At 40.4% G+C, this 18,894-nt stretch overlaps 1 pseudogene; it reads left to right on the forward strand.

The window, feature by feature from the left end:
* Positions 1 to 697: 697 nt before the first annotated feature.
* Positions 698 to 18,894, forward strand: part of LOC129081882 (40S ribosomal protein S25-like) — a 73,559-nt pseudogene continuing 55,362 nt past the window's right edge.

Raw genomic sequence — 18,894 nt, forward strand, 5'->3', positions numbered from 1 at the left:
GAAAATCAATCCTAATAAAATTTAAATAATAGAACAACGACATGATTTTTAAATAAGTATACAGAAAGTCCCAAAAAGGTAATAGAAAAAATAACATTTTTTAAAAAGGAAGTATGAAACAATAACATAAATGAAGCTCACGCTTTTGTGACAGAGGAAAAAGGCAAACACGTATGTTGTCTGGGTTTTCACCCCTCGCCTCTCGAAGGGTTTGGCTCTGCCCAGCTGCGCTCCCGTCTTTCTAGGAGGAGGGGCCAGGACCGTGAGGCACTCTGGTGCCGAGTCAGGGTACAAAGCAGACAAGAAGGGAAGCGTGAAAAGAAGCTGAAAGTAAAGTGAGAAGGGGATAAGAGGCCATGTTTTTGTGGAAAATTGTAAGAGTTAGAAGTGCTGCTGCAAGACACATACTCACCCTCATGTGCACAAGACACAGGATGAAATGCTATTATTTTAGAATTATTTCCACTCCAGCAGTGTATCTTTTTAATCACAGAACTTCCCTAAGACTGGACAACAAGAGTTATGGCATTATATGCATATAACCTTAATTTATTTATCTTTAATTTGGTGGGAATCTTTCTAAAATATTTCAGATATGTCCCTATTTTTTCAAGGAAGAACAGACAATGATTTAACTTATCTTTATGAAGTTGCATTAGAAGTGCTTCTCTCCTAGAAGTGCTTCTCACCAAACAAGATGGCCTCCCTTGGCTGGGGATTGCACCCTGGTTTCCTGTCTGTGGCCACACCCAAGGCCGGCACTGAGAAGCAACCCTTCACGCCCACCTCCACGGTCAGCCCCCCTCGCCAGACACCTGACAACCAAGGCAACTCCCTCAGTTACAGAAAGGTGTCGGGATCAGTAGGCCTGACAGGGTCTCCACTCTCTGCTGAAGCAGAAAGTAAAGGATATGGCTTTGTGAAATCTATTTTCTGGCTATTTTACATGATTTCTCTCAGGGTTAACGGCTGCACTATAAATACTCGAGAATGCTAAATAGGAGAAGTGAAGCATTACTGTAATGTGAGGACTTAAGTATGAATTGCTGGCCAAAACTGAAAATGCTTCATCCTTTCTAAGTGATGGAAAAGGAGATACAGCCAACACAATAGCAGGTCTCCAGAACAGTCTCTCTCAAATGCACTTAAGATCACAGCCAAAGCTCAACCATGAGCAAAGCTGTTTTCTCAGCAGAAATAAGACTGGTGTTGCAGGAGAAAGCTAGCAGCCATCGTGCTGACCACAGAGAAATCCCAGGTGGCACCACACAGACACTGAGTAGCTAGGCAGCCATTCCTCATCCACGGAGCCAAGGGGAACGGACAACTGGAGCCAGCCCCTCCCCTCTCCTCTCTTCTCTGGTGCTCCCCCATGCAAATTCAATTTATTGACAACTTACTTTGTGCCTTCCATTTTACTAGGCACTGGAGTATATGAAGATAAATAATGAGAAAAAAACTTTCAAGAAGGCCCAAGTTGAGTAGGGGAATACAGGAAGGTAAACAGATAACTAAAGAATAAGTCAGAGTGAGAGCAGTAATAGAAACAAAGCAATAAGCTTTGTAAGCACAAAAGGAACTACATTTTAAACTGCTACATTGAGATATAATTTATACACAAAAAACTGCGTGTACAGTTGGATGTGTTGGACATATGCAGACCCAATACCTTCACCACAGTGAAGGTAGTAGACACATCCAACACCCTCTTATGTCCCTTTGTTTTTGCTTTTTGCAATAAGAACACTTAACATGAGATCTCCCTCTTAACAAAAGGTGAAGTGCCCAACACCGCATTTAACGACAGGCACTATGTTGTACAGCAGAACTCTAGAACTTACTCATCTTGCATTACTGAAACTTTATACCTGTTGAACAACAATTCTCCATTTCCCTCACCCCCAGCCACGAGCAACCACTTTTGTGTTCTCTTCCTCTATCAGTTTGATCATTTTAGATACTTCATATGTGAAATCATGCATTAATTGACCTTCTGTGACTGGCTTATTTAATTTAACATAAAAGTGTCCAAGTTCATCTATATTGTCACAAATGGCAAAATTTTCTTCTTTTGTAGGCTGAATAATATTCCATTGTGTGTGTGTGTGTGTATGTATATATGTATATGTATATATGCACACACACATACATATATATCACATTTTCTTTATTCATCTCTTCATGGACAATTTTGTTGTTTCCATATTTAGGCTATTTGAGTAATGATACATGAACATGATCATGGACATGACTAATAATGATTCATGATACATGAATAATGAACACTGAACATAAAAGTACAAATATCTCATGAAGATCCTGATTTTGATTCTGAGGAACAACTATTTTTTAATAGAAGAGCAGAGGAGTTTCACAGAGAAGGTGTCACTGGAATTTGATCCTGAGGGACGAAAACAAAAACTTGATTTGCCAGGAAGGGAGGGAAATGCATGGTGAACGGAGGGAGCAGACTGACTGGAAGCCATGATTGGAATGGGAAACAGCAGGGCATGTTCAGGACAATAATCCTGTGAGGCTGCAACACCTCATGTATATAGACGGATGTGAAGACGGAGGGGACTGAATCAAGTAGAAACTGGTAAGCTCATAGGCATTCCTGAATTTGGCCTTCACTAGTTTAAAATTAGTCTCCAGACAAGGGAAGGCATTGGTCAGCCTTCCTAAAGGAAGCAATGCCGTCTGCCCCAATCGCTCCACTGCGTGTGCTGCCGACAGAGGAGGGAGGGGCTGGAGGCTGTTTCATGAATTCTCCCAGGAGAAAGTGCTGTAAATACTAGACATTTCCCCATCTTCCCTTGGAAGAACAAATCTACCTTAGTATGAAAAAGTAAGTAGGTGCGGCATATGGAGCCAAACTCTCAGCAGGGACTAGCTGGGCTCATGTTGAACCTAGTCCTATTAATTCCAAGTCTTTCATTCCATTCTGATTGCCATGGACTCTGTGTTGGAGTCCCTCAAAATTCAGATGTTGAAACCTAATCCCTCATGTGGTAGTATTAGGAAGTGGGGCCTTTGGGAGCTGATAAGGTCCTGAGGGTGGAACCCTCACAAATGGGATTAGTGCCCTTGTGGAAGAGATGCCCCAGAGAGCTCTCTTGCCCCTTCCACCAAAAGACAGCCATCCACACAACCTGCTGGTGTCTTGATCTTTGACTTCCAGACTCCAAAACTGTGAGAAATAAATGCTTGTTGTTTAAGCCACCCAGTCTATAATATCTTTGTAAAGGGCAGCCCAAAGTGACTAAAATGCTGGACTAATTCTCTTTACCTCTACTGATCATCACCAGGGATGTATGGCTTTCAGCACTATGCCTGGCATGAAACCAGTGCTATGTGAGGGACTATTGTGCTCTGACTGCTCTCTGGGTCCCCTACTCTTCCCGGTGTGAGCTGTGTGTGACCACAGTCCTCAGCTGCAGGCTGCAGCCTTCCAGTGAGCTCCCAGTCTAAGCCAAAAAGACCTCAGTCTTGGCCAAGCATTCCAACTTGCCGAGCTACATTGGACCTGGCTAGTTTGTCTTGGGTTAAAATAGGTTTCCAGTAGCCCCACAGACACCGTGCTTGTTAGGCGACTTCCTGAGGTACAAGGAGGACTTCCACACCAGGAAGACTGCCCGAGCCATTTCTGGAGTCTCGGCTGGGGAGCTCAGCTTGTCTTTCCCACGCGGTTATGCCTCTCTGTCTTCATGCACCCTCAAACCAGAGTTAGTGTCGAAGCGGAAATCCCCTCTTGCCATCTGTATTAGTTATCTATTCCCATGTAATAAACAACCTAGAACAGTGGCTGAAAGCAGTAGCAATGACCTGTCATTGTATTTCTCATGGTCCCGGAGTCTGACTGGGCTCAGACAGACAGTTTCAAACGGGGTCTCACCACGATTGCCATAGCTGGGGCTAGAATCACCTGAGGCCTCGCCTTGCTCCCTCCCGCGACTGGTACCTAGATCGGGAAATCACAAACAGCTGGGGGCTCCTTGGGCAGCCCCTCCTATTTTTAGGTGGTGTCTACTTGTGGTCCTTCCAGTGCAGTAAGTGCAAGTTAGCCAGACTCTTTACATAGGGGCCCAGAGCTCCGAAGTCCGGAACCCTGAGAGGGACCCGGGCAGAAGCTACCGGGCCTGCTCCCACCTAGCCTCCGGATGCATTCAGTGTCATTCCCACCACTTCCTGTTGAACAGAAATGAGTCACAGAGTCTCATCCACATTCAAGAGAAGGAGAATTTGACTTCATCTTTTGAAAGGAAGAGCGTTGCTGAGAGTTTAGCTAAACCTCTCCAGGTTTTTGCTGCCTCGGCCTCTGCTTTGTTTGGTGAAGTAGCCAGTGGGGAGATTTCAATGGACATCAGCCCCTCAGCAAACACACATCCTAGATAATAGCCTGCAGAGTCACAAGTGGATACACATGACACCCAACAGCCCTTGCGATCAACAGTATCCCCTACCTCCCAGGGCTTTCCCGTTGCGAGACCCAAGCTTACCGAAACCCCATGCTTTCTACTTCGAATTGCCCGATGCGGCCATAGCTCAGGAATGTCAACGCATTCCCCTCCATGGTCCTTAATAAAGGCACATGCCTTGGTCCTGCCACAATCTATGCCTGCACCCTGCCCTGCCTTTCCTCTGCGGCCCTTCCAGGAGTGCTGCATACTTTCTTTAGGACATAAGAAAAATAAACTTCTTTATTTCAATTACCCTGGTGGTCTTGAGTCATGGCTCACCATCTGGCACCACAAGGCTCTTCTTAGAAAGTGATCATTTTATTGTCACAGCAGTGTCATAGACTTTGCAGTCATATTTTTAAACTATGGCACCGGTCCTCTGCTTAACATCTTTCAATTGTCCCCCCTTGACTTCAGGATGAAATTCAAGCTCCCTTCGCCAGCTCCCAGGGCCCTGTGGACCTGAGTCCTGCCTGACTGTGGGTTTCGGCCTCATCAACCCATGCCCCCTCCTACGTAAGCTCCAGTCGCACCAAAAAACTCTCGGGTCCCTGATGGAGATTCCAGGCTTCTGGACACAGATACCATCTTTGCCTGGAATGGTTCTGTCCCCTCAGCACCCTCTCCCCTGTGCAACTCACTGGAAATCATTCTTGTGCAGCTCTGGAGAGGCTCCTCTGACCATCGTCCCAGTCTGGGGGTTGCTGCCAGCCTCGGGTGCCCCCTCATGTATGTTTGTGCTTCTACCCCTCCCCCTTGCTTCACTGTAATGTTTCTGCCTTGTGCTTGGCTGCATCCTCCACAACACTGTGTCTCCTTGAGCACACGGGTTAATTTTTACTCATCATAGTCTCCTACTATCAAACTCAGCATATTATAGGCCCCAAAAACATGATTAGTGAATAAATTGAGGGTAAAAAGTTCTTAAAAAATTCTGCTATGGTACCTAGAATTTAAATTTGTACATTCCAAAGATATCTATTATTCATTCTTATTCTTATCCTTACATATGGAAAAATTATTCTGAAAGCTGCTTAGACAATATCTCTATGGTAGTGTTTAGTTGGTATTCTCTAGAAAACAAAGCCCGCTATCTTGTATGTGAGATACAAATCTAGGGGAAGAACAATAGGGAAAATGCAACGATGATTGCAGACAGTGTGTTAGCATTCTGGCTACTGCTCATGAAAGCCACAAAGAGAGAGCAGATCTTCGCAGATGTGTCGGTCTGGCACACGGAATATCTCCTGGAAGGCTGTGTAAAGGAGACAGCAGGGAATCAGTCAGCCTTGCACCTGCCAACGCAAGTCTCCCATTGGTCAAAATGCACTCCTTGCAGAATGAACTCTTTCACACTTTTAAGTTGCAATAAAGGAATTTAAGCTGCAGCAAAGAAATCAGAAGAGATGTCAAAGCTGTGTGCCATTTATAAGTAGCAAATCAAAAAGTACGCTGTGGAATAGTGCTCCTCAAACTGTGGTGAGCAACATTTTTTTTATTTTTCAAGCTATGACATATATATTTTTGTAACATACAATAAAAATGTATTACTTGAAAAATGAAATTTCTAAAAAATCTTACAAAATACACCCTGAGTAATATTGCTACAGAATACATGAGCCTCTCCCATCAGGGGCCAGGGGGCACTTTTATGGCCAAGTAAATGTGAAAACACACCTGTGCCTACTGTGTCCTCCTCTCAGAATCTCTGCATGCCCTCAGCTCTGAGATATCCTGTAGTAAAGACACTGGCCCCCATGTACAGTCCAGCCAAGATGTAGGTGTAGATAGACACGCTTCATTTCCTTGCACAACTGAAAAAAGGATAACAACCAATTTAACAACAACAGAAAAAACAGAACTAACTGCCAGAAAATCGAACTGTATGGATGTATGACATCCAAAGAGTTAAAGAAGAAACATTCATCCAAACAGGTAGGAGGGGTGGAGATGGGCAGCTGGGATGGAGAGGACACATGGCAAGACTGAGGCTGGTGGACCAGGTGGTCCCATGTTCATGTGCAGATAAACCAGGTGGAACAATTGGGGAGTGAGACAGACCATACAACCTAAAGACTCAAAACCTCTGGCTGTAAAAACCCATGGAGGATGTGGCAGTAGGAAGACTCTCCCAGCCTCACAAGAGAGTCTGTTGGAGGGGCCCACAAGATCCTTGAATATATACAAGCCCACCCACTCAGGAATCAGCACCTGAAAGGAAACTAGGAAAGTGACTGAAAACAGGGTGAGAGCCGAGCAAGCAGCATTGCACCCTCTCTGACCGGTCCTCCACACACAGCATCACAACTGAGTGACCTGGGTTGCCCTACCCTGGTGAATACCTCAAGCTCTGCTCCTCACAATGTAACAGGTGCACTGAGACAAAGAAATATGGCCCAAATGAAAGAACGGATCAGTCCTGGCTGGTGTGGCTCAGTGGATTGAGTGCTGATCTGCAAACTAAAGGGCTGTGGGCTTGATTCCCAACTGGGGCACATACTTGGATTGTGGGTCAGGTCCCCAGCAGGAGGCATGCTAGAGGCAACCACAGATTGATTTTTCTCTCCCTTTCTTTCTCCCTCCCTTTCTGTCTCTCTAAAATAAAAATCTTTAGGAAAAAAAATAACTGATCAAACTTTAGAAAAAGAACTAAGAGATGAGGAGATAGTCAATCTATCAGATGCAGAGTTCAAAACACTGGTAATCAGGATGCTCACAGAAATGGTTGTGTATGGTTGCAAAATGGAGAAAAAAGTGAAGGCTATGCAAAGTCAAATAAAGAAAAATACACAGGGAACCAACAGTGAAGGGAAAGAAACTGGGACGCAAATCAATAATTTGAAGCAGAAGGAAGAGATAAACATTCAACTAGAACAGAATGAAGAAACAAGAATTCAAAAAAAAAAAATGAGGAGAGGCTTAGAAACTTCTGGGACAACTTTAAATATTCCAGCATCTGAGTCATAGGGGCACCAGAAGAAGAGGAAGAGCAAGAAATTGAAAACTTACTTGAAAAAATAATGAAGGAAAACTTCCCCAATCTGGTAAAGGAAATAGACTACCAGGAGCTCCAGGGATCTCAGAGAGTCCCCAAGAATTTGGACCCAAGGAAGCACACACCAAGGCACATCATAATTAGATTACCCAAGATTAAAGATGAGAGAATCTCAAAGCAGCAAGAGAAAAGGAGACAATTACCTACAAGGGAGCTTCCCATAAGACTCTCAGCTGATTTCTCAAAGGAAACCTTGCAGGCGAGAAGGGACTGGAAAGAGGTATTCAAAGTCATGAAAAGCAAGGACGTACATTAAAGATTACTCTATCCAGCAAAGCTATCATTTAGAATGGAAGGGCAGATAAAGTGCTTCCTAGACAAGGTAAAGCCAAAGAAGTTCATCATCACCAGGCCCTTATTATATGAAATGTTAAAGGGACTTACTTAAGGAAAAGAAGATCAAAACTGTGAACAGTAAAGTGACAACAAACTTATGACTATCAACCTCTGGCGGGGGTGGGGGGGGAACCCTAAGCAAATAACTGGACCAGGAACAGAATCATAGAAATGGAGATCACATGGAGGGTTATCAGTGGGGAGGGGGAGTGGAGAGAATGGGGGGAAAATGTACAGGGGATAAGAAGCGTAATTGGTAAAATAGACAGGGGGAGGTTAAGAATAGCATAGGAAATGGAGAAGCCAAAGAACTTACATGCATGACCCATGGTTATGAACTAAGGGGGAGAATGCTGGTTGGAGGCGGGGGTGCAGGGCAGAGGGGGATAAAGGGGATAAAAGAGTGAGACAACTGTAATAACGTAATCAATAAAATGTACTGTTAAAAAAAAGACAGTGGTCCCTTGTGTAAGCCAGAGTTTATAAAATGTGTTTGATCATATAGCACATTTCTCACAAAATACCCATTAAACTTGATGGATTTCAGGATCATAACCTTGGTAAACTGAAGGTGTCTGTTTGTTAGGAATATTCAAGGAGTGAGTTAGTCCATTACAAGTCCACCTAAGCAAAGTGGAATGTGCCCAATGTTAGGAGGCAACGTGGTCACTATAATGCACCTGAGAAATAAGAGTGCTACATACAAAATATTTTAGACTAGTGCATGGTGGCATCGTGAAGCTCACATGAAAGTGGCACTGGGTATAAGTGCCTTAAAGGTAATAGAAAAAGTTGAAAATATTATTAAAGAGATTTTCATTTTAAAAAGACTAGACCCAAAGAATTTAATTTCATAACTATTTAAAGAATATAAAATTCCAATATTAGTAAACTATCCCAGGACATAAAAAAATAAAGGTTCTTAATACTTTTTATGTGGTCAGCATATATTGATACTATATTTAGTAAATATATCACAATAATATCAAAACTTAAAGGTTAATTCATAGATATGAATATAACAAGGCCTAAGTAAAAAGTAGTAAAAATATAATTCAGCAACTTGTGAAAAACATAATATACCAAAACCACATAAAGAGTTTAAACCTAAAAAGAATACTTAAACACTAGGAATTCTATTTATGTAATTCACTAATTTAGCCTATTAATAGATCAAAGTAAAAGAAATGTAGCCCTGGCTGGCTCCATTGGTGTAGCTCAGTGGATTGAGCATTAGCCTATGAACCGAAAGGTTGCTAGTTCAATTCCCAGTCAGGGTACATGCCTTGGTTGCAGAAGAGGTCCCCAGTAGGGGGCATGCAAGAGGCAACCATTGATGCTTCTCTCACACATCAATGTTTCTCTCCTCCTCTTTCTCCCTCCTTCCCTTTCTCTAAAAATAAATAAATAAAATCTTTAAGAAGGAAATGTATATCCAAAGATGCTATAAAATCATTTGATAAAATTAAACATATTTTTTTTTATTTTAAGGGATTTTATTTACTTATTTTTAGACAGAGGGAAAGGGGGGAGAAAGAGAGATAGAAACATCAATGTGTAGGTGTTCATGGATCGGAAGAATTAACATCATCAAAATGTCCATAGTACCCAAAGCAATTGATAGATTTAATGCAATCTCTATTAAAATATCAATGATGTATTTCACAGATACACAACAAAACATTTCAAAAATTTATATGGAATCATAAATGACTCCGAATAGCTGCAGCAATTTTGAGAAAGAAGAACAAAGTAGGAGGGATCACAATACCTGACATCAAACTATATTACAAGGCTACTGTAATCAAAACAGTCTGTTACTGGCATAAGAACAGACACATAGATCAATCGAATAGGATAGAGAGCCCAGAAATAAATGCATGCCTCTATGGTCAATTAACATTCTACAAAGGGGGCAGAAGCATAAAATAGAGTAAAAATAACCTCTTCAACAAATCGTGTTGGGAGATGTGGACAGCTACATGCAAAAAAAAGTGAAATTTGACCACCAACTTACACCATACACAAAAATAAACTCAAGATGGATAAAAGACTGAAATATAAGTTGCAACACCATAAAAGTCCTAGAGGAGAACACAGGCAGAAAACTCTCAGATACTCCACACAGCAGTATTTTCACTAGTATGTCCCCTAGAGCAAGGGACATAAAGGAAAGAATAAACAAATGGGACTTCATCAAAATAAGAAGCTTCTGCACAGCTAAAGTGAACATCAGCAAAGTGAAAAGGGAATCAACCATATGGGAAAATATATTTGCCAATGATACCTCGGGCAAGGGTTTGATCTCCAAAATATATAAAGAACTCTCATGACTCCACTCCAGGAAGAGAAACAATCCAATTAAAAAATGGGCAAAGGACCTGAACAGACACTTCTCCAAGGAGGACATAAACAGGGCCCAGAGATAAATGAAAGGATGCTCAGCATCACCAGCAATCAGATAGATGCAAATTAAAACCACAATGAGATACCACCTCACACAGGTCGGAATGGCCATCATAAACAAATCAACAATAAACACTGGTGAGGTTGCAGAGAAAAGGGAACCCTAGTACACTGTAGGTGGGAATGCAGGCTGGTATAGCCACTGTGGAAAACAGTTTGGAATTTCCTCAAAAAGCTATAAATTGAACTGCCTTTTGACCCAGCAAAGCCACTGCTGGGATTATACCCTAAGAATCCCAAAACACCAATTCAAAAGAACCTATGCACCCCAATATTCATAGCAGCACAATTTACAATAGCCAAATGCTGAAAGCAACCTAAGTGCCTATCAATGAATGAGGGAATCAAAAAACTATGGTACATTTACACAATGGAATTCTACGCAGCAGAAAGAGCGAGCTACTACCCTTCGCAACAGCGTGGATGGAACTGGAGAACATTATGCTAAGCAAAATAAGCCGAGTGGTGAAAGACAAATACCATATGATCTCACCTATAAGTGGAACCTAATCAACAAAACAAACAAACAAGAAAAATGTAACCAGCAACATTGAAAGAAAAAACAAACCAACAACAACCAGAGGGGAGGTGGGAGGTGGGTAACAGGGAAAAGGAGGGGAAGGGTCAAGTCAAGAAACATGTATAAAGGACCCATGGGCAAAGCCAAAGTACAGAAGGATTGAGGGTGGGAGGTGGGGATGGGTGGGGCTGGGGAAAGTGGTGGTGGGAAAATGGAGACACCTGTACTTGAGCAATGAAAAAAGAAATAAAAATAAAAATAAATTTAAAAATTGTTTTAATAAAGAAACATCAATATGTAGTTGCCTCTCACACACCCCCAACCGGGGACCTGGCTGGCAACCCAGGCATGCGTCCTGACTGGGAATTGAACCAGCGACACTTTGGTTCGCAGGCTGGCACACAATCCACTGAGCCATACCAGCCAGGACTATTTTTTTTATTTTTAGGTAATTATTTTTTAACAAAATGCACGTGTCCATGCCTATCTGTATCTATATCTGCCTTTATAGTTATATAAACTCTTAGTCAAAGGCTAAAGTCAGGCTTCACTTAATAGGGAAGTAATGTAAGCAATTCCATTAAACAAGGTCATTTATTGTCATTACTTCTATTTAATATATTTTGGGAGGTACTGGGCAAGACAGACAAAAAGTATATATAAAAAAGAAAGCAAATTATTTTTACAGATTATATGATTATATATAATTAACTATAAAATAATTCAAAGAAATAAGAGAATTTAATGAGGTGACAATGTAACAAAATAATAGACTTTTGATAATACTAGAAGTTAAAAAGACATTTATTAGTAATAATAGCTTTTTTATACATAAACAACACATTTTTCTACTAAACAGCTATTACATTTTACCTTACTTGAAAACTAACAGTTAAGTCTGCCACAGTTTCATGGATGCTGGCAGAAGACGCAAGGCTCCTGGGCCAGAGACAGGGATTTTAATTATTCATGGTAATCAAGGGTGTCATCATTTTCTTTGGCCAATTTCCTGAGCCCTAGGTCCCGCAGAACAACCCAGAGGAGGGCCAGGTGACACCAGTGCATGCAGTGGGTTGCAACGCTGAAGTAGAATCCTGAGCTTAGGAACCTAAGTCTTTTGTTAGGCATTAAGCATTCCTGCCATTTATTTAAAAAAAAAAAAGACACTAAATCTCTCTTGAAAACATTGTCTGGAGCAAAGGCAGAAACAGAAGACATGTACTCAACAGAAACATGAGAAACCCATGGAGAACTGTCATTCAACATATGTAGAGAAACTTTAAAATGTTATTTGGGGAAATAAATGAAAGTTACATGCTTTGACAGATCTATTCTATTCTTGGATACCACTAAACATAATCAAAAGGCCAAGTCCTCCTAAATTAATCTATAAACTTAATGCTATTCCAATTAAATACTACACATAGAGCAACAAGAACTCTCCTCTATTGCTGGTGGGAATGCAAAATGTTACAGCCACATTTTTAAATTTTTTTTTTAAATTTTATTTTTTTAACTTATAAATAATGTTTATTCTATTACAGTTGTCTCAATTTTTACCCCTTTACCCCCCTCCATCCACCTCACCCTTACCCCCCACTCCCAGAGTCAATGTTGTCCATGTCCGTGGGTCATTCACACATGTTCTTTGTCCAGTCCCTTCCCCTTTTTTTCACCATTGTCCTCTTTCCCCATCCCCTCTGGTCACTATCAGTCTCCTCCATGTTTCCATGTCTGTGGTTTATTTTCTTTGTTAGTTTATTTTGTTGAGTAGACTCCACTTATAGGTGAGATCATATGGTATTTGTCTTTCATCAACTGGCTTATTTCACTTAGCTTAATATTCTCCATGTTGTTGCAAAAGGTAGGAATTCCATCTCACTCTTCTTTTCTTTCATTCGTTCTTTCTTTCTTAAATGCAGATTGATTTTATTTATTTTTTAAATGTCAAAGTTAATTATAAAATATTAAAAAAATTTAAAACCATTATAAAGTCTCAGCAATTAAACCAACATGACACCAGTACAGAAATAATCAATTAGATCAATGAAATATAATGAGCTTCTAGAGACAAATGTATACATCTGTCTAACAATATAATATATGATTAAGTTATATTTCAAATCAATGGGGAAAATTAGGCTTATTCAACAAATAAGGTGCATGGACCACTATTACTTGAAATAAAACAAATATAGAGCCCTATTTCACACATTATACAAGAAATATTCAGATGAGTTAAAAATCAATATGTAGAATCTAAGGAGTTTTAGAAGAAAATAGAACTAATATTTTTCGTGACCTGAAGTTAAATATTCAACCCCAGAAGCTATAAAGTAAATATTGACAATATGACTATATTAAACATTTAAGACTATGTAGTAATATACATATTAAAAAAGTTAAAGGACAAGGAATAGAATAGGAAAATATTTGCAACACGTCTAAAATATGGTTAATAGGTTTTTTTAAGGGGAAAAAGTTCTACAAATCTTTAATCAATAAACGAATAAAGAATACCAAAAAGTCATTTAAAGCTTTAAAAAAAAAAGAAATAGGCAAGAAATATACTAAAACAGGTTTAGTTTCAACAAATACTAAAGGAACAATTAAAATAACATTGTCACAATCAGATTAAAGAGTATTAAAAATATTGGTAATATCAAGTATTGGCAACTCTGAAAGGAACTGGGTATTCATAGAAACTTTTTCTTTATTTTAAAGCAGTCCCTTTAGCATATTTTGCAGTGCTGCTTTGGTGGAGATGTATTCTTTCAGCCTCCTTTTGTCTGGGAAACTCCTTATTTCACCTTCCATTTTAATTGAGAGCCTTGTTAGGTAGAGCAATCTCGGTTGCAGGTCTTTGCTTTTCATGACTTGAATATTTCTTGCCATTCCCTTCTGGCTTGCAGCGTTTCTGTTGAGAAGTCAGCTGCTATCCGTATTGGGGCTCCCTTATATGTTACTACTTCTTTCTCCCTTGCTGCCTTTAGGATTCTCTGTTCGTCTTTGATATCTGCCATTTTAATGATGATGTGTCTTGGAGTGGGCCTCTTTGGGTTCCTCTGGAATGGGACCCTCTCTGCTTCCTGGACCTGAGTGACTTTTTCTCTCCTCAAATTAGGGAAGTTTTCCATCATGACTTTTTCAAACAGGTTCTCTCTTCCTCATCCTCTTCTCCTTCTGGTATCCCTATTAAACGGATATTATTATGTTCCAGGTTGTCCTGCATTTCCCTCAATGCCTCTTCATTCTTTTTGAGCCTTTTTTTATTTTCTTGCTCTTTCTGGGAGCTTTTTTCTACCTTGTCCTCCAGCTCGCTAATTCGATCCTCAGCTTCATCTTTTGATTCCTTCTACTGTGTTCTTCAATTCAGAAATTGTATTCTTCATTTCCTCTTGTCTCTTTTTGATATTTTCTAAGCCCTTTTTCATGCTGATATAGTTTGCAGTAAGTTCCTCGTAGTTTCCCTGTAGTTTTTTGTAGTTTTCTCTGAGCTCACTGAGCTCATTGAGCTTCTCTAGAACTGTTGTTTGGAACTCAATATCTGATAGTTTACTTGCCTCTATTTCATTTAGTTCTTTTTCTGGGGAATCCTCCTTTCCTTTCTAGTGAGGCATACTTCTTTGTCTTCCCATTATTTGTGAGACTCTTCTCTTTTGCTTCTGATTCTTAAGTTGATCTGTCTTGATTTCCTGACTTTGTGGTGTGAACTTCTATGGTTGGAAATCGCTGTTTTTACTTTCTGGATCTTCCTCTAATGATGTCAGAAATCATCCCTGTCTGACCTTAGGCAGTCTGTTTGAGACTTCCAGGAATCTACTGTCTGTGGCTGTCTCCTTCAGCTGTTAATCTAGTCACTCTGCACTCAGCAGGCTGCCTTAGACCACTTAGGGCAGGGCGGAGACCCTCCTGGGGGTGGGGTTATTAGGTCCTCTCACCCTGATGCTGAGGTGGGGATAGGGAGTCCGCACTGGGATCCCACCAGCTACTCTCTCTGTTCTCTCCCAAAAGCCTCTGTCCCAGTCTGTTCTCAAGTGTCTCTGGATCTCTCTGTGCCCCCTTTAGCCAGGGATCTACTGTCTGTGGCTGCCACTCTGCACTCAGCAGGTGGCTTAGACAGCAGAGGGTGAGTGGAATCCTACCTGGGGACAGGGCTATTGGGTCCTTAGATGCTGGTGCTGCTCAGGGGCAGTGGTCTCTTCCTGAGCAAAATGGCTGCTGCCGCATGGGGGATGAATCAGCCCCAAGATCCTGCCGGCTATTTCTCAGTTCTCTCCCCAAAGTGTCCTTCCCCAGTCTCTCCTCAGGGTCTCTAGCCCATTCTCCCTCCGCCTTTGTGGCTGCAAATAAAAATTTATGCGTTGGTCCTTTAAACAGTTCTTTACCTCTCCAGCCGCCTGTCTCTGGCAAAGAGCAATACTGGTGCTTTTCGCAGCTGGCTGTTTTCTGTGTACTTTTTGGTCTCTGGTGTTGCGGGCTAGAGATCCCTGCTTTTGGTTTAGACCCCACTCTTCTCCGGGGGATCCAACTGGCCGTTTCAATATCCTTCTCGTGCTGCCGCCTGTGGGCACCTCGCCTGCCTTCTTGAGTCTCTACTACACTCCTTACCTATTAGGTTGTGCTAAAGCTGATTCTTCTGTCTCCAAGGATACAAAGATCCTCTCTCGCTATTGTTCAGTTGTTTGTTCCAGGTGATTTCTCCACAATTTAGTTGTAATTCCAGGTTGGTCCTGGGAGGAGGTCAGTGTGACTTCCACTCACTCCTCCGCCATCTTGAAATCCCCTGTTAGAGCCACTTTGAAAGACTGTTTGATGGCTTCTTAGAAAACTAAACATTGTCTTACTACATGATTCAACAATCTCATTCCTAAAGGTGTACCCCAGTGAGTTGAAAATTGTATGTTCACACAAAAACCTTCATGTAAATGTTTATAGCATCTTTATTCATGACTGCCAAATATTGGAAATAACAAAGATGTCATTCAATAGGTAAATGGATAAATAAACTGTGGTACATTCATTTAATAAATTGTTATTCAAGGCAGAAAGTAATGAGCTATCAAGCCATGAAAAAAATGCAAATCACTAACTGAAAGAGCCAGTCAGAAAGGCAACATACTATATGATTCCAATTATATGACCTTCTGGAAAATGCAAAACCACAGAGATAATACCAAAATCAGCTGCTGCTGGGGTTTAAGTGGGAGGAGGGCATGGGGAAGGGATGACTAGGTAGAGCACAGAGAATTTTTAGACCAGTAAAACAATCTTGCATAATTCAGTAATGATGGATACATAACATTATGACTGTTAACATTAAATCACATAGAACTCTACAACAGAATGAACCCTATTGTAAACTATGTTCTTTAGTTAATAATAATGTACCAAAACTGGTGTATTAATTATAACTAATGTGCCAGATTAAGGCAAAATGTTAAAAATAAAGCAAGGTGTGGGGTGGAAAGAAGGAAGTATAAGGGAACTCTGTACTTGTTGCCCAATTTTTCTGTAACTAAAACTGCTCTAAAAACTAAAGTCTATATTTAAAAAATTAAATAAGTGAATAAATATTTTTAGATACCAACAAGCATTTTTCTTAATATTAGACAATCTGATTCTGAAAAGTCACATGAAAAAATGTACATACTATTCTGAAATTTGATGGAAGAATAAGAACTAATAACTACTAAAATATATTATGAGTATATAATTATTTATTACAGTAAATAAAATAGTTTAATAATAAAACCTTAAAAGGCAAACAGATAAGTATAACAGTATAAAGTATAGAAACATTAAAATGATTTGGTAATTTGGTGTGTAATAAGGTGGCACTTCTAATCAGAAGGAAAAATATCTCCCTGAAACAGATGCTGAGAAAAAAATATCAAGACAAATAACTACCTCAGACTGTATATTAAAAAATCCACATGAATCACAGATTTAAATGTAAAGGTGAAATTATAAGTAACTTAGACTTAAATAGAAAAGAGGAAGAATTAACAATCTGCAGCAAAATATTTTGTCCTATGACATAGGAAAATAATCAAGCACAATGTTATATCCATCCTTTTTATCACCTTTTTTCTATCTGTTCAATCTGCTTTATTTATTTCTTTAATCTCATGTTCCCCTTGATGTGAAAAAGGGGCATGTTGATGCATGAGGGTTTGCTAGCTCACTTGTCCATGAAAACACTTTATGAGAGTAAAGAAAATCTTTTTAAATGGCGGTTTTTAAGACAAAAAAAAGGTAACTTGAAAATACAGAAAGTCACATTTTAATCTTTCTCATAAAAAACCAACACCTAAGAGCCTTAACTGTTTTTTAAATTATGTTTTATTGATTATGCTATTACAGCTGTCCCAGTTTTCCCCTTTGTCCCCTCCCACCCAGCACCCCCGCTCCCTCAGGGAATCCCCCCACCATTGTTCATGTTCATTGGTCCTGCATATTAGTTCTTTGGCTGCTCCATTTCCTGTACTTTACATCCCCATGGCGATTCTGTAACTACCTATTTGTTCTTCTTACTACCACCCTCAATTCTTCACTCATTCCCCTATATCGTCCTCCCATCTGGCAACCATCAAAATGCTTTCTGTATCCATGATTCTGTCTCTGTTCTTCTTGCTTGCTTAGTTTGTTTTTTAGATTAAATTGTTGATAGATATGTATTTATTGCCATTTTATTGTTCATAGTTTTGATTTTCATTTTCTTAAATAAGTCCCTTTAATGCTCCATATAATAATGGTTTGGTGATGATAAACTCTATTAGTTTTTTCTTGACTGGGAAGCTCTTTATCTGCCCTTTGATTCTAAATGATAGCTTTGCTGGGTAGAGAAGTCTTGGCTGTAGGTCCCTGCTTTTCATGACTTTGAATATTTCTTGTCAATCTCTTCTAGCCTGCAAAGTATCTTTTGAGAAATCAGCTGACAGACTTATGGGGACTCCCCTGCAGGTAACTAACTACTTTTCTCTTGCTGCTTTTAAGACTCTCTCTCTCTTTATTTTTAAGCCTTGGCATTTTAATTATGATGTGGCTTGGTGTGGGCCTCTTTGCATCCATCTTGTTTGGGACTCTCTGTACTTCTTGAACTTATATGTCTATTTACTTCACCAAATTAGGGAAGTTTTATTTCACTATTTTTTCAAATAGATGTCCAATATCTTGCTCTTTCTCTTCTCCTTCTGGCACTCCTATAATGCGAATGTTGGAACACTTGAAGTTGTCCTACAGGCTACATACACTATCCTCATTTTGGTTTTGGGTGTTATTTTTTTATTCTTTTCTCTTCTTCTGGTTCTGATTTGTTGTTTTTTGCTTATTTATGTTCTAAATCATTTATTTGATTTTCAGCTTCATCCACTCTATTGTTGTTTCCCTGTAAATTGTTCTTTATTTCAATTAGTGTACCTACATTTCTCACCTAATCTTTTTGATGCTGTTGAGGTCCTCACTAAGTTCCTTGAGCATCCTTATAACCAGTGTTTTGACCTCTGCAACTGATGGATTGCTTATCTCCATTTTGTTTAGTTGTTTTTCTGGAGTTTTGATCTGTTTTTTCATTTGGGTCACACTTCTTTGTCTCCTCATTTTGGCAGCCTCCTTGTGTTTGTTTCTATGTGTTAGGCAGAGCTACTTTGACTCCATGTCATGGTAGTGTGACCTAATGTAGTAGGTGTCCTGCAGGGTCCAGTGGCACAGCCTCCCCTATCACTCAAGCTGGGAACTCGAGGTGTGCCCTTTGTGTGGGCTGAGTACACCCTCCTCTTGTAGTTGAGCCTTGGTTGCTATTGGCAGGCCAATTGGAGGGATTTAACCAGGCCAGTCAGCTACAAGGACTGGCTGTGACCACTGACCACCAACCTCCATCTTCCATGGAGGATCAGCTGTGCAAGGACAAGGTGGTGGTGCTCCAACTTGGTCTGTAGCTCTCCACTGGGTGCACTGGCCTTGGGTTTTCCCGAGTGGTGCAGGCCAAGGTCAACCCCCACCTGTGTTTTGCCTGGGGCACCCTGCTTGGGCTGTAAAGCCATCTGAGATGACTG

The sequence above is a fragment of the Pteronotus mesoamericanus genome, unplaced genomic scaffold (assembly GCF_021234165.1).
Source record: "Pteronotus mesoamericanus isolate MK-2021 breed Mesoamerican mustached bat unplaced genomic scaffold, CSHL_Meso_final contig_123, whole genome shotgun sequence".
NCBI classification, from domain to species: Eukaryota; Metazoa; Chordata; class Mammalia; order Chiroptera; family Mormoopidae; genus Pteronotus; species Pteronotus mesoamericanus.